The sequence below is a fragment of the Xiphophorus maculatus genome, chromosome 13 (genome assembly GCF_002775205.1).
Source record: "Xiphophorus maculatus strain JP 163 A chromosome 13, X_maculatus-5.0-male, whole genome shotgun sequence".
Lineage (NCBI taxonomy): Eukaryota > Metazoa > Chordata > Actinopteri > Cyprinodontiformes > Poeciliidae > Xiphophorus > Xiphophorus maculatus.
In genome coordinates, this window is record NC_036455.1 from 26,428,166 (window position 1) to 26,440,785 (window position 12,620).

Here is a 12,620-nt window from a genome sequence, read left to right on the forward strand (position 1 = left end):
AGGGTGATTGACAGCACTAAGCCCCTCCTCCTGGCTCTGATTGGTTGGTTTTGGTCAGTGCGTTTTTTCAGTAGGTCAGGGAGGAGTTGGAGGAGATTGATCTTGTCACAGATTATCTGTCTCATACTGTCACAACATGGTGACGTTTTTTTTGGGGGGGGGGGTTACCCCTCCAGTGTGTCTAGTGTCCCTTATACAAACGTAGGCTGACAGGAAGGGGGAAGAAGAAGGGGGAAGACATGCGGCAAATGTCGCCAGGTCCAGGAGTCGAACCCACGATGTCCGCATCGAGGACTCAAGGTCTCCAAATATGGGTCGCGGTATCCCCTACGCCACCACGGCACGCCCTGACAGTTTAAGACAAACATGTAAAAAACATATATTTTTTATAAAAGTTACATGCTGTACCTTTAAGTCCATGTAATTAAATAATAATAATAATAAATAACTAATGTTTTAATGTTAAATAATTTTAGCAGTAATAAAAATAAGTACTGTTTTACATTTATCAAATATTCTATATTTTATATTATGTGGTATTTGTATTTGATTGGACTTTTTTTATTTTGAGGCATTAACATGCATTTGCTCAGTGATTGTACAGGAAGAGGACATACAGAGAACCCTAGAAACATGCTGCCTCAAGGCAGGGTGCCCTACTACTGCCACACTGTTCAGATTATTGTTTCTTTCGAATTTCAGCTACGAACTCGTTCCTACTTGCGAAAGCTGCTTCTAGCTTGATGTTGACATGTTTCTAGATAACTGGTCTAAAAGAGACAAGAAATTCCTTGTGGTCTTACCACAGTGTTTGCAGTATTTTCACTACCACCAGATGACGAGCATCTGATCTGAAGTTAACATTAAAGCCTATTTTTGTCAGAACTGGTGTCTGATGGCATCCTGTCGTGCAGTACTGAACTGTCCTCACAGTCTTATTGCTTCACACTGACATACTGCAGAACCACTGACAATAACATTTAAGCACCAGTTTAGGCAGGAATAGTATGATTATTCACAGTAGCTGTAATTCCATTACAAATGCATGCACATTTTTATAATATTCTACTAATGTTGAAGAAACACAATTTTGTAATTGTGGTGTTTCCATTAAATAAGAGATCAATTTAAAATTACATGCGATGGACGTACACAGTTACATCAGATATATTCATAATTCATCATGGCGCTATTGTTCATCATCTGTCAACCAATCAGAGGAGACGTCGACGTCTTATATGGTCGTTGGAGCAACAATCCTCTTATAGTTGGGACTCACTATGTTTTGGGGAAATTGCAGTTGATTTTATAGGATGCAACACTTTCAAATCACACACAACTTTTTATGAACTGTGATGCTGGGAGAGCTCTGTTGGAGATTGTCCAAAACAAATCAAAAACAAGCCATCATCCTAATACTTCCTGTCGCCGTTTCCATCAGTCATAAAGTTTGGATGTTGATCATGTGACTCTTGTGATGTGAAAAAAGTGTTTCTATTGCAGTTTTGTGAAATACATTTATTTTGATACTGCTGACAAACCACCTCATCCTAGTGCAAAATCTACAAATCACATGTGAATAAGCTTTGTTGAGCTTATTCATATGTTTTTTGAAGTTGTCATGTTTCCATTAAACAAATGTATTTTGTAATTTCAATTTGCACAGTTTTAAATTTAATGGAAACATAGCTACAGTGAGAGGGGGTGCGTGGGCGTATGTGTGGGGGTGTACATGTGCATGTTTGGGTGTGTTGGGGAGTTTAGTCTCATATCCTGTCAGAGAGATTTAGCTCCAGAACCCTCACAGAGCAATGCTAACAGCTTTGTTCAGTCTTTTATCTTGCTGCAGGACTTGTTGGTTTGCAGTGCTGGACTACAAATGTGATCCTGTTCATACAATGGCCTAACCGGGTTTTGTTTATGTGTGTGTTTTCATAGGTGTACCTCTCGGGGAGCTCAGCTGCTCCTCAGCTCAGCTCACACTCAGCCTTCAGCCCTTCCTCTGGTAAGATCTACGTTTATGTCAGTTCCACACAGCCAGAGCCCTGCACTCTGCAGAATGCCTTTACACAGTGTCTGTTTAAACTAGACCTCCCTGCTGTGACCACTTAAACACTCAATCACATGTCCTTGTGTATTCTGGAATTACAACAATGAAAAGTGCAGCTAAGCTAATATTTTATCAAGCAATCTTACTTGATAACATATATGCAACAGGAAAAAAATTCCAAACTATAAAATAATTGTTTTGGGCTCTGTGTGGCTTCTTTAAAAATAAAGTAGCAGAAGTATTTTTTCATTTAAAATCTTTTAAGTTGATCAGTTCCCATTCACTTAATTAGCAATGGATGACTTCCTGGTTTCCTGGCGTTTCCATATGTTGTGACACACAGACAGTTTTTTAACCAGTGCCCACTAGACTGGACTAGCACTAACATTAGCCTTGCTACTGCTAAAACTGAGCAGAATGAAAAGGAAGGTTAAAAATATCCAAATGTCAGCATCAGAGATCTACAGCAAAGAGCCACATCTTAAGGGCCCACCACAGTTGGACTGAAGTCAAACTGTCGACACGCGGTCATGTGGTTTTCGGATATTCGTTTTCGCACAGCAGTAAGGTCATGGTGTGATTTACTGCAGCATAGTAAGCACATGGTGCGTTTTCAGTCTGCCACCAGTTGACTTCCACACAACTTTTGCTTATTGGATATTTTCTTCTTTCTAAACCTTAAATGCACATCAGAATATTTGCCTAAGCCTTAATAGCTGTCTGTAATCAGCAGGAAAATGACCAGAGGAGCTTTTAGTGAACTGCTCACATGTTCCCAAATGGAACAGTAGTTCAGCTTTGTTCTCTGAACTCCACTTTGACTGTCACATGATTACCCTTGAAGCCAAATGTTGCTAGGCAGATACCGCTGACACGGACATATCACTTGATGAGGACACACTCATCACTTGACAGAACCCCACTTTGCTTCTTTACTACTACCATGCAATACATACACTCATGCAAACAGAGCAAACTGTGTCATCAGTATCATTTGTGATTGTGTACTGATTGTTTAAAAATGCAACCATCTTCACATGAAGCCAATGCCTGGGATCAGATCAGAACTTTTTTAGTTGATGAACCTTCTGCATAAATTTGCTTTAAGGGCTTCAAAGCTGCATTTCCATTGTATATTTATTTATTTATTGTATATTTATTTATTCCGAACATGATAGTAGTAGAAAATAATATACATGAAGGAATACAATAGACACATTTTTGTACTACAATAATCTTAACATGCTCGAAAAGGAATAGGAAGAAGTAAGAAACTTATGAAGTCCTACCCCATAAACTCATACTATGGTTTCAGATGGACCGTCATTATGAAGTCAAAAAAATATTGATAGTTAGAAAATAAATTTGCTTAATGGATACACCCCAGTTTCAAAAAACTCATTTATTGGTAAGTTTTGGCGCTAGGATGAGGTGATTTTCTAGCCATATCAGAATTGGTTTATTTTGTAAAACTGCAATGGAAACACTTTTTTCACATCGCGAGTCACAAGATTACCAGCCGGATGTTACAACTGGTGGAAAAGACAGGAAGTAGGAGGAAGGTGATGGGCCGGCATGATTTTTAATGACTCATTGCATGAACAAACTTAAAACTTATAATTGTGTTTCTTATTTATTGGAAACACTGCAATATTGAAATTGTGTTTTTTCCACATTAGCATAATATTAAAGTTTTCCGCACATTTGTTATGGAATCGCTGCCTATGTCACCACAAATGCAGAAACCAGTTGACAGGTTGTGTTGTCCAACATGTGCGTTGGCTCTATGAAAGACCCCTTAAGCAAAAACAGCAACTCATGGATCAACAGTCTCTTTGTCATACATTATGCAGCTCATGTAAGCAGGCTGCAGCACTGCATGAATTATTGGTTATAATAATTGGGAGTGCTCAGCTCCAAGTCTCCAGGTCATGCTCATGACTGTGCACAGTGGAACAGGAACACCTAAACATGCCGTGTATCTGACATCCCCTCAGAGATTTGCATGTTTTTCCATCATCCACAGAACTTGATGTAATATGATAAGTGCAGTGGGTACAGAGTGACTCCGTTACTTCTTCCATCAGCCTGAATTCTTTAATGAAAACACCATCTGCTGTTCTTATTCTGTGGTACCAGTTGCCATGATGATAGACCTGTGTCATGTTTCACCTGCTCTGATGTAAAGTATCAGAACACCAGGTGTAGCGGTCAGAGATGAAGACTGAGTCCCAAATATGATGAACTCTGTTCAAAGTTGAGTCCTGTGCCTACAGTCTGTTCTATGTGAAGTTATGATGCGTTTTACTGACATTTTCACTTCGATGTTCTCCTGATACCGCTCAAGAATTGCACTGCATCTTTTTTCACTCTGACAGTATTTGTTTTTTATATCAATAATCAACTTCAGTCAAACAATTAGCAGAAGAGTTTATCCAAACATAGATGTGAGACGCAACACTTTTGTTGTCCAAGTTGTTTTTGGAGTGTGATTGATCTCGCACTTAAAATCCTAGAGTGGGATGGAATGCCAGCCCCATCCTAGCAATAGCAACAACATAAGCTCTTGAAGGAATTAAAGATAGTATTTGGAGTAAATCATGTGGTAGAAATATTCCATTATTATTAGTAGTAGTGGTAGTACTAACAAGGGGTGGGAATCTTTCACTATCTTATGTTTCGGTTACAACTTTTGAGGCCATGACTCCAAATCGATTTTTGATTCAAAACGATCTGCAGTTCAATCTGCTGTTGTGCAAAGGATCCACATGAGCTACTCCAGTCTTCTTCACAAGGCAGAATGACAAATTGAGATATTAAGGTGTCTTTTTTGCATTTATTAAGTTTTAAATATTCATCCATGCTTCGATGGAATTGGTGTAAGTTGCAGTACTTTAGTGCGATATTAGGGTTTTGGTTAACAGCTGTAGTGCTTTCTTTCTTGATAAAGCTGTAGCTCAGCTGTCGGTGAAGAACTAAGGAACTCCTGTTTTTCGACCAGTTAACATGTTGGTCACGGGACGTTCGTATTCACAGACCACCTGGGGGTCACCCATTCTGGTTCAATATAAGCCATGCCCCTATATCATATGGGCACATCTTTCTTCTTGCCGGAGTTCCCACTCCCTCCCTGCATTTTCCATTTTGCTCTTGTGAAACGGTCAAAGAGAGAGCACCACTTATTGAGGTACGTATCCTAAATGAGGATTGTCTCTCCTGCCTTACATGCACAGTGAATTTGGTTCTTTTTCAGACAGTGTGAACACTCCATGATGTAAAATTGCACATATTTGAAGCAACATTTACGATACTGTCGTCTGTGATATACGTATATCGCCCGCCTCTATGAGGTAAAGGCAACATCATCTCTACCGGGGTCAGTTTCCTGTTTCCTGGTTTACGTCAGCTGAGCTCACACACAAACAGCTTCCTCCATTATCTGTTTTAGTCTTCTGGTCCATAACTGAGCAAGAGTTCTGAAACTGAAGAAGCTGCTGAGGTCATCAGCCAGTTGGGGGGTCAGGGACTGGGCTCTTCCAAGCTGTTGTTGGGTCATCTGCTGAGAAGCTGCTCAAAAGCTCCTCACCATAGCTTCTCTTACCTCCACTCAGTGTTTTTTAGTTTTATTTTGAAAAGATCAGCCATTGTATTTGTTATATTCATAAAAGAATATTAAACTACAATTGTCTCCAACCAAGTCAGGTTATATGGGTTTGGTCAGGATGTGCCCATGAAGTCGGGTGTCTATGCCAAACTAGTTTGTTCTGTGTGCTGCAGAGCTACACAGTACGTACTGTTCTCATTCTTCTCGTCAGACAGGATGTGGGAACAGTTGTGGTTGGGAAATGATGTCCCCGTGTAGAGAAGGAAGTGCTCACTCACAGTCTGCTGCTCTGTCTTCAGCCAGCAGCATTAAAGGTGCCCACAATTCAGTGCAACCGCTGTTGGGAATCCCAGAGACCCAGAGAACATTTCAAAGCTCTAAAAGCTCAGACAGAAACAGGAGCAGTTCATGCCTGCTGATCAAGGGTTTCTGCTTCCACTCAGACTTGATGGTTGCAGATAAAAACTGTGGGATCTGAAATCTGATGACTTTGGTGACCTCTTGAGTCGACTGTGTGGTAGTGTTTCATCATATCAGCAGCGAAGAGCAGGTGTTGCTCAGCATCTCTCTAAATGTGTGGATTCCACAGTCCAGGATTGTGTGGTTTTTCCTGCTCTGTGCTGAATTTGGTGATGTAATCCGATACTCATTTTTTGATATCAGACCGATTTCCAATATCAATATCAGAACATACATCATAGGTCATTTTTAAAGATAGAAGACCCATTCACAGCTTGGTGGATGCATTATATCAGGTTTCCACTGTGAGATCCACATGTCTTCAGTCTCTGTACGGATGTTACAGCCTGTTTTCATGCTTTTTCATGTTGATTTCTCTCTGATACTGTGGGCTCCTGTCTTTCTGCGTCCTGTATCTGATGTATGGATGCAGCAGCTTCCGGGCCTTCCCCAGCTGTTGTCTGGATGTTAAATGCTCTCTGGGGTAAATCCAGTAAACCCCAGCACTCTTTCCCATCAAGCTTTTCCAGCCAGCTGTTTTTCTTTTGCAGAAAAACTCTGAATGCATTTTTTCTTCTTTTTTTTCCATTTTTGAGAGTAAATTTTTAAGCAGGAATTAGGTTTAGCAGCAGAAATAAACCTTAGAAATCACTTTAATAATTACCCATTTGTGCAGACTTTTCACCACCTTTGTACCTAACAAAGCGTTAGGTACAACTAACTCTTTGTTCTTTTACTCTTCTGAAGTATAAAAACATGTTTTACCAGATTATCATAGCCCGTATAAAATGTCAGCATCTCCAGCAGACAGTAGACATCTGGTAGATCATAGGATGACCTTTAGAGATCACTTCAACAAGTAGCTTTGTCCTTTAGGACCATCCAGGAACATATGGAGTGTGACGATCAGTCATGTTTAACCTGCCTCAGTGAAGTCAGAACATCTGCATGCATACAGAGTAGCTTTTTCAGTGCCAACAATTACTCAGTTTCAGTGAAACCAATGCTTCTCTGCTTCTCGCTCAGTAAAGTGGCTTATTGTGCCGCCACTTTAAATGTAAATCCTACAGTGACTATAAAAAGTATTCAACCTTTTTATTGCTTTTACAAATAATCATAATAAATAAAATTTGGCAAATTGCAAAAAATAAAAAAAAACTTTGATACCAAAGAGAAAACTGATTTCTATAAAATTATGGCAATTAATGGAAATGGATGCTGCACTTTTCCTCCATTCTTCTTGCTAAACTCTTCCAGGTCTGTCAGGTTAGCTGTGAACAGGTCTGGTCTTTGACTGGGCCACTCCAGAATCTCCCCTTTGTTGTCTTCAGACCATCTCTGTGTATCTTTAGCTGGAAGCTTTGGGTCGTGATCTTGCTGGATGATAAATGTTCTCTGAAGCTGAATGTCTCTGGCAGACAGAAACTAAGGCTGTGTTCACCCTACAGCCTGAAGTGACCCAATTCTGATTTTTTGGCCTTAATGCGACCTTTATCTGATGTTTTCATGACATTAATATATAATGTTATTCCTTCATCAAAAACATACCTGGAGTGTTGTCTTGATACTTTCATGCATGTTTCAAAAACCCTTTAATCTCCCATGGCAACCATTCAAATATGCAAAACGTCTGGAGTGCTGCCTCTTCATAAGCTGCAGTTTCCAAGCTTCTGCCTTAGAAAGCAGACCTCCCACGCCACTCCCCCACTTCACTCCTTCAAACTAGCCAGCAGCAATTAGCAAACACCTGATGGAACTGCACATTTCTGAGCTCATTATAGGAGCTGCTTCTCAGTACAATGCTGGTAAACACATTGTTAAAGAGTTAATAGAGGAGCCATGTTATGATGACTTCCTGAAGGCAGAGTTTCAGAAAGAGCAGGAATTTTTAAAGAGACAGAGGCCCAAATTCAAAGCTTTTAATAAGGAAGTAAAATTTCTTTTGAGTCATATTTGATGTCATAACTATTCCAGAGTTACTGACATTGTTACTTGATTGTGCTATAATGGCACTATGTGCCTGTAAAACACATAATTCTGTACCTTTAACAAACCATACAATAAGGTGTACTCAACCCTTCAGACTTAAGAGTATTAAATTTGTAACTTTCACTTTTCACAAAGCCTTCTGATTTGAAGGTGAACAGTCATGTAGTGATGCCTTCAAGCCCCGTATCAAACTCAACAACTGTGACACGTCTGCTGCTGGATCTCAGTGAGAGGAACCCAGCCTTGGCTTCCGTCATGTGGACTCTTGTTTTGGCTTTGGCTAGACGAAAGGGTGTGTAGGGGTGTGTATGTGTGTGTGTGTGTCCCAGAAAGAGCTGGTGTGTACCTGATGGGACAGCCAGTCAAGGACATTCAGCTTCCTGGTTTACATTTTACCCAGGTTCAGTTACAGACAGATGCACACAGTGACTGTGGAGAGGCATGCTGCAGTCCGGCACACTGAAACGCTGATGAAGCTCGGTTTCCCACTGCTGCTCATTTATCAGATGCATTATGGGGAACATAGACAGAAAAAATATTGCACACTTGGTGACTAGCTTGAAAGGATGAGATTGAACATGACTAAAGTTACTAAAGTAATTACTTTAGTTCTGTTATTTAGGGCTTTATTGAGTAATTTGTAGGGGGACCTGCTCATGATTCTGCTGCGTTGATAACCATATTGGTTATCCATACTGGAAACAAAATTTCCCAATTTATTGTTGTGGTGGTCGTTCCCACAGAGCATGCTGGATAGTAAAGTTAACCCTGCAGAGGGATGATAGGTATGAGCATTTCAATTATTGCAGCAGTAAAGTAGTATTTGGCAAGTAAGATGTTAAAACAAGATATACTAAACTGAATATGGGAAACTACATTCAGTTTATTCTTTTGCTTGAGTGCAGTGGTGCCCAAAGTCTGTCCTGGACAGCCGGCATCCTGCATGTTTTAGTTCTCTCCCTGGTTTAACACACCTGCATCAAATGATGGCTCATAGAAGGCCTAAGAAGAACGTTGACATGCTGAAAAAGTTGTTACTACTACCAGGGAGAGAAGTAAAACATGCCGGATGCTTTCCCTCGAGGACTGACTTTGGGTACCACTGCTTTAGTGTGTCAATAATTTAAGAAAGAAGCCTTTTTCCATGTCACAGGTTCTTTGGGTGAGCCAACCACAATAGTAAACGAGTAAATGAGGATTGTTTCCAGTCAATGGGGATTCAACACCGCATGATTTATGACCCAATGACCAGCATGTCCACCTCTAAATGGCCCAAAGAAGGCCAAAATAACAATGACCTTGAATAGACCATTCATACAGGAAAAGTTTAATATGGATGAAATGAGAAAATTGTGTAAAGCAGAGAGGACCAACATCCCTCCAGTCATTACCAGTTGGTTTGTGAACAGAGTCCAGCTCCTGCTACTGATCACTGGCTCTGGTTTTGGCTTCAACTAGATGAAAGACAGGGGGCGTACTTATTAATTTTCAACTCTATATTGACGAACTGTATTAAACAATAAATCAATTAAACACATGACAAATTATAACAAGCTCTATAAGTTCCATTTGCCTGATGGTCTTTCTACCAAAGAATGAACGACAAAAGGCTTCAGTCTGATTCCTTGGTCTCATCCAGGCTCATTTTGAACTCCAGTTTTGTTTACAGCAATCCCAGTATCCATTTTATATGCTGATTTTTGTTTTGGATATTTAAATTGTCTTCTAGTTTTAATGTTAAATGTTTGCTAAAAATGAACATTTATTGATCTTTGAGAGTATGTACTTGGATTATTATGCCATCACCATGATGTTACTTGAAAATCGTATCAAAACAACAATCTTGTTCATTGCAATAACTACTGGGACAATTTATCACCTAACAAAACTTATTGTGACAGTCCTTCCTGCAGCTAATGTTCTTTGGTTTCTGAGTCTATTTGAAACAGTAAAGTAAAACCCGACAGCTGCCTGTTACATGATCAAGCAGTAGAAATGATTCCATCCTTTCCAGTTATCTAGAATAAACGAAGATGGCGTCTGGCTTTTCAAGTTAAAAACTGGAGCTTCAAGCAACAAACCTATTTCTCAAACCAAGTAATTAAACATGAGTCACAACATCATATGGTAACAATGAACCAAAGAAAGAAGCTACAGGAAAACACAAAACTAGCCACCATGAACTGATAGGATACTCATAGCTCATTGGAGGGTACATACACCCCTCGGATGGATGGATGGATGGATGGATGGATGGATGGATGGATGGATGGATGGATGGATGGATGGATGGATGGATGGATGGATGGATGGATGGATGGATGTTTTAGCTTATGATGCATTTCTATCAATAGTATATAGTTTACTAAAACAATAAATCAGATGAAATCTTTCATATCCATCATATTCTCTAAATCATTCACCTCTTTGCTTCTCTGTGTTGAGAGGTTCAGAACCCTTTCATTCTGCAGGATGTCTGGATTGTTCTAAATGTGTTTGTTTGCATGGGAGAATTTAAAACTGGGTTATTTTAAGATATTCCCTTCAGATGGGGATGGACTGGATATCTATGCTTTTAAAATACCTCTGCTGCTTAATATAACGGAGGATAAAGCAATATCTGATACAGATTTATCTGCGTAGTGTTTGGTTATTGTCTTTCCAGAGGGTGATAGATTTTTACAAATCTGATGTATTTTTCCATATCCACTGTTAATACATATTCTAATATTTATAAAGGTTGGGTTGTTTCATGCTTACTATTTATCCTTTTATAAGTTTTTGACACTTCTATATGGATGCTTGGTTGCTATGCCAAATCTAAATCAAGCTGAGAGGTTTAAATAGAACCATAAAAAAGATTTAAGAGATAATCTTAGGGAGGACCATCATTTTGATTGCAGACACTTTTTCCATCAGTGAGAGAGGGAGAGTTCTTATGGTTGTAATGGGATTTCATTTAATTGTGTTCAGCCTGTTAGAAATATTGATGCCCATGAACTTGATGTTCCCAAATCTGTAATGGGATAGTTGGACGGAATATTACAGAAGATATGAAGAACTGTTCATATGTGCCAACTGCTAGTGGGACGAAGGGGATTTGCATTTTGAGCACAAGCAATATATAATCAATATTTAAAAATTTGCTGGGATATATTAGTTTTTTTCAAATCCAAGAAGTTTTTACTTTGACGAATTGCAGTCACTAGATACTGAGTTAAAAGTATCTGGTCAGTAGAGTCTGGGTTATCAGTGGCTGCAGGCTTCTGTGATTTTTCCATAATAACTCTTCGTCAACTTAGCTCTGAGCGCTGTCCGAAGTTTCCCTGTACAACATGGTTGTGACTGAAAAACAAAACACATCTGGATTAGCTGTGGGCAATACGGACTTATAATCTTATCACTATATCTCCTGGTGCTACTGTAATAACTAAGAAAAGATAATAAAAACTATTTATTGCATATTTTTGAGGTAACTGTATGGCTGTGAATTCTGACACAGCATTCATGGCGCCACAAACACAAACGCTGCCCTTGAAAAACATTTCCTTTTGAAACAGGCATCTTCAGGACACCACCAGTGTAATTTATAGCCTATCACAGTAACTGCATTTAGTCATATCTTCAAATTTAGTCATTTTAGTGATGTTCTCGTGGTACAAACTGTGGAGAAAAATATCATAAACAAAATTTTCAGTAACCCTGCGAGTTAGGGTTTGCTTTAAGCATCATAAATTAGAATGTATTGAAACAACAATAAATCAGAATTCTTATTGTAATGAATATTTTTAAAAAATAAATGATTATTGGTAAGCCCTTAAACTGGATAATTTCATCCAATATTGTGTTAGGTTTATTAATTTTTTTTTTTACTTGAGCTGTATGGATGTGCAGTAGCGCTCTGTGGCCAAGTCAAAGACCAGTAGAAAATAAATTTGGCCGTTTCTTATTAACAGCACAGATGTTGCCTTTAATTTATGTGATCAGCTAATATGCTAAAGGCTATGCATTTTATTAAAGAGGAACAATTACAAACTTTTCTCAAGGAAAACTTGCAAGACAATCTTTAAGCGTGTTCATTCTGAGAGATGAGTTAGTTGTATAAGTGTAGAAATGTGACTTCTGGTATATGTCTGTACACTTTAGAACATTTACAGACTTAAAGAAAAAAAGTCTAATTCTAACTTACAGTACTGTAGTAGTTTATGTGGGAAATAAATGACAACAAAAAACAGAAGAGCTGAAGCTCTGTAATCCCTGTTAGCATGTTCTTGGGTTGTGGAAAGACATATTCTAGGATCAACCACCAGATGTCGCTGTGCACTGACAAAACCATGCAGAAAAAGTCCCAAGGCCTGTGAAAGGTTGATTCTTTCTTAAGAAACTACTGCAAATTACACCTGAAATAAACACAGAAACAACAGTTATGCCTTGTACTAAGTTAAATAATGAGATTGCACTTTAACTGCATTTTTTCCCACTTAGAATCCAGTGTTGTACATAAAATGGCAGACACGG

At 39.0% G+C, this 12,620-nt stretch overlaps 1 protein-coding gene across 2 annotated transcripts in view; it reads left to right on the plus strand.

Annotated features, from left to right (window-relative positions):
* The window catches only part of thrb (thyroid hormone receptor beta), a 91,338-nt gene that overhangs the window by 55,793 nt on the left and 22,925 nt on the right, over positions 1–12,620 (plus strand). For both annotated transcript variants that reach the window (XM_023344968.1, XM_023344969.1), the window contains exon 2: positions 1,939–2,005. The gene's annotated coding sequence lies outside the window, so the exon portion shown is untranslated. The remainder of the gene's footprint in view (positions 1–1,938; positions 2,006–12,620) is intronic.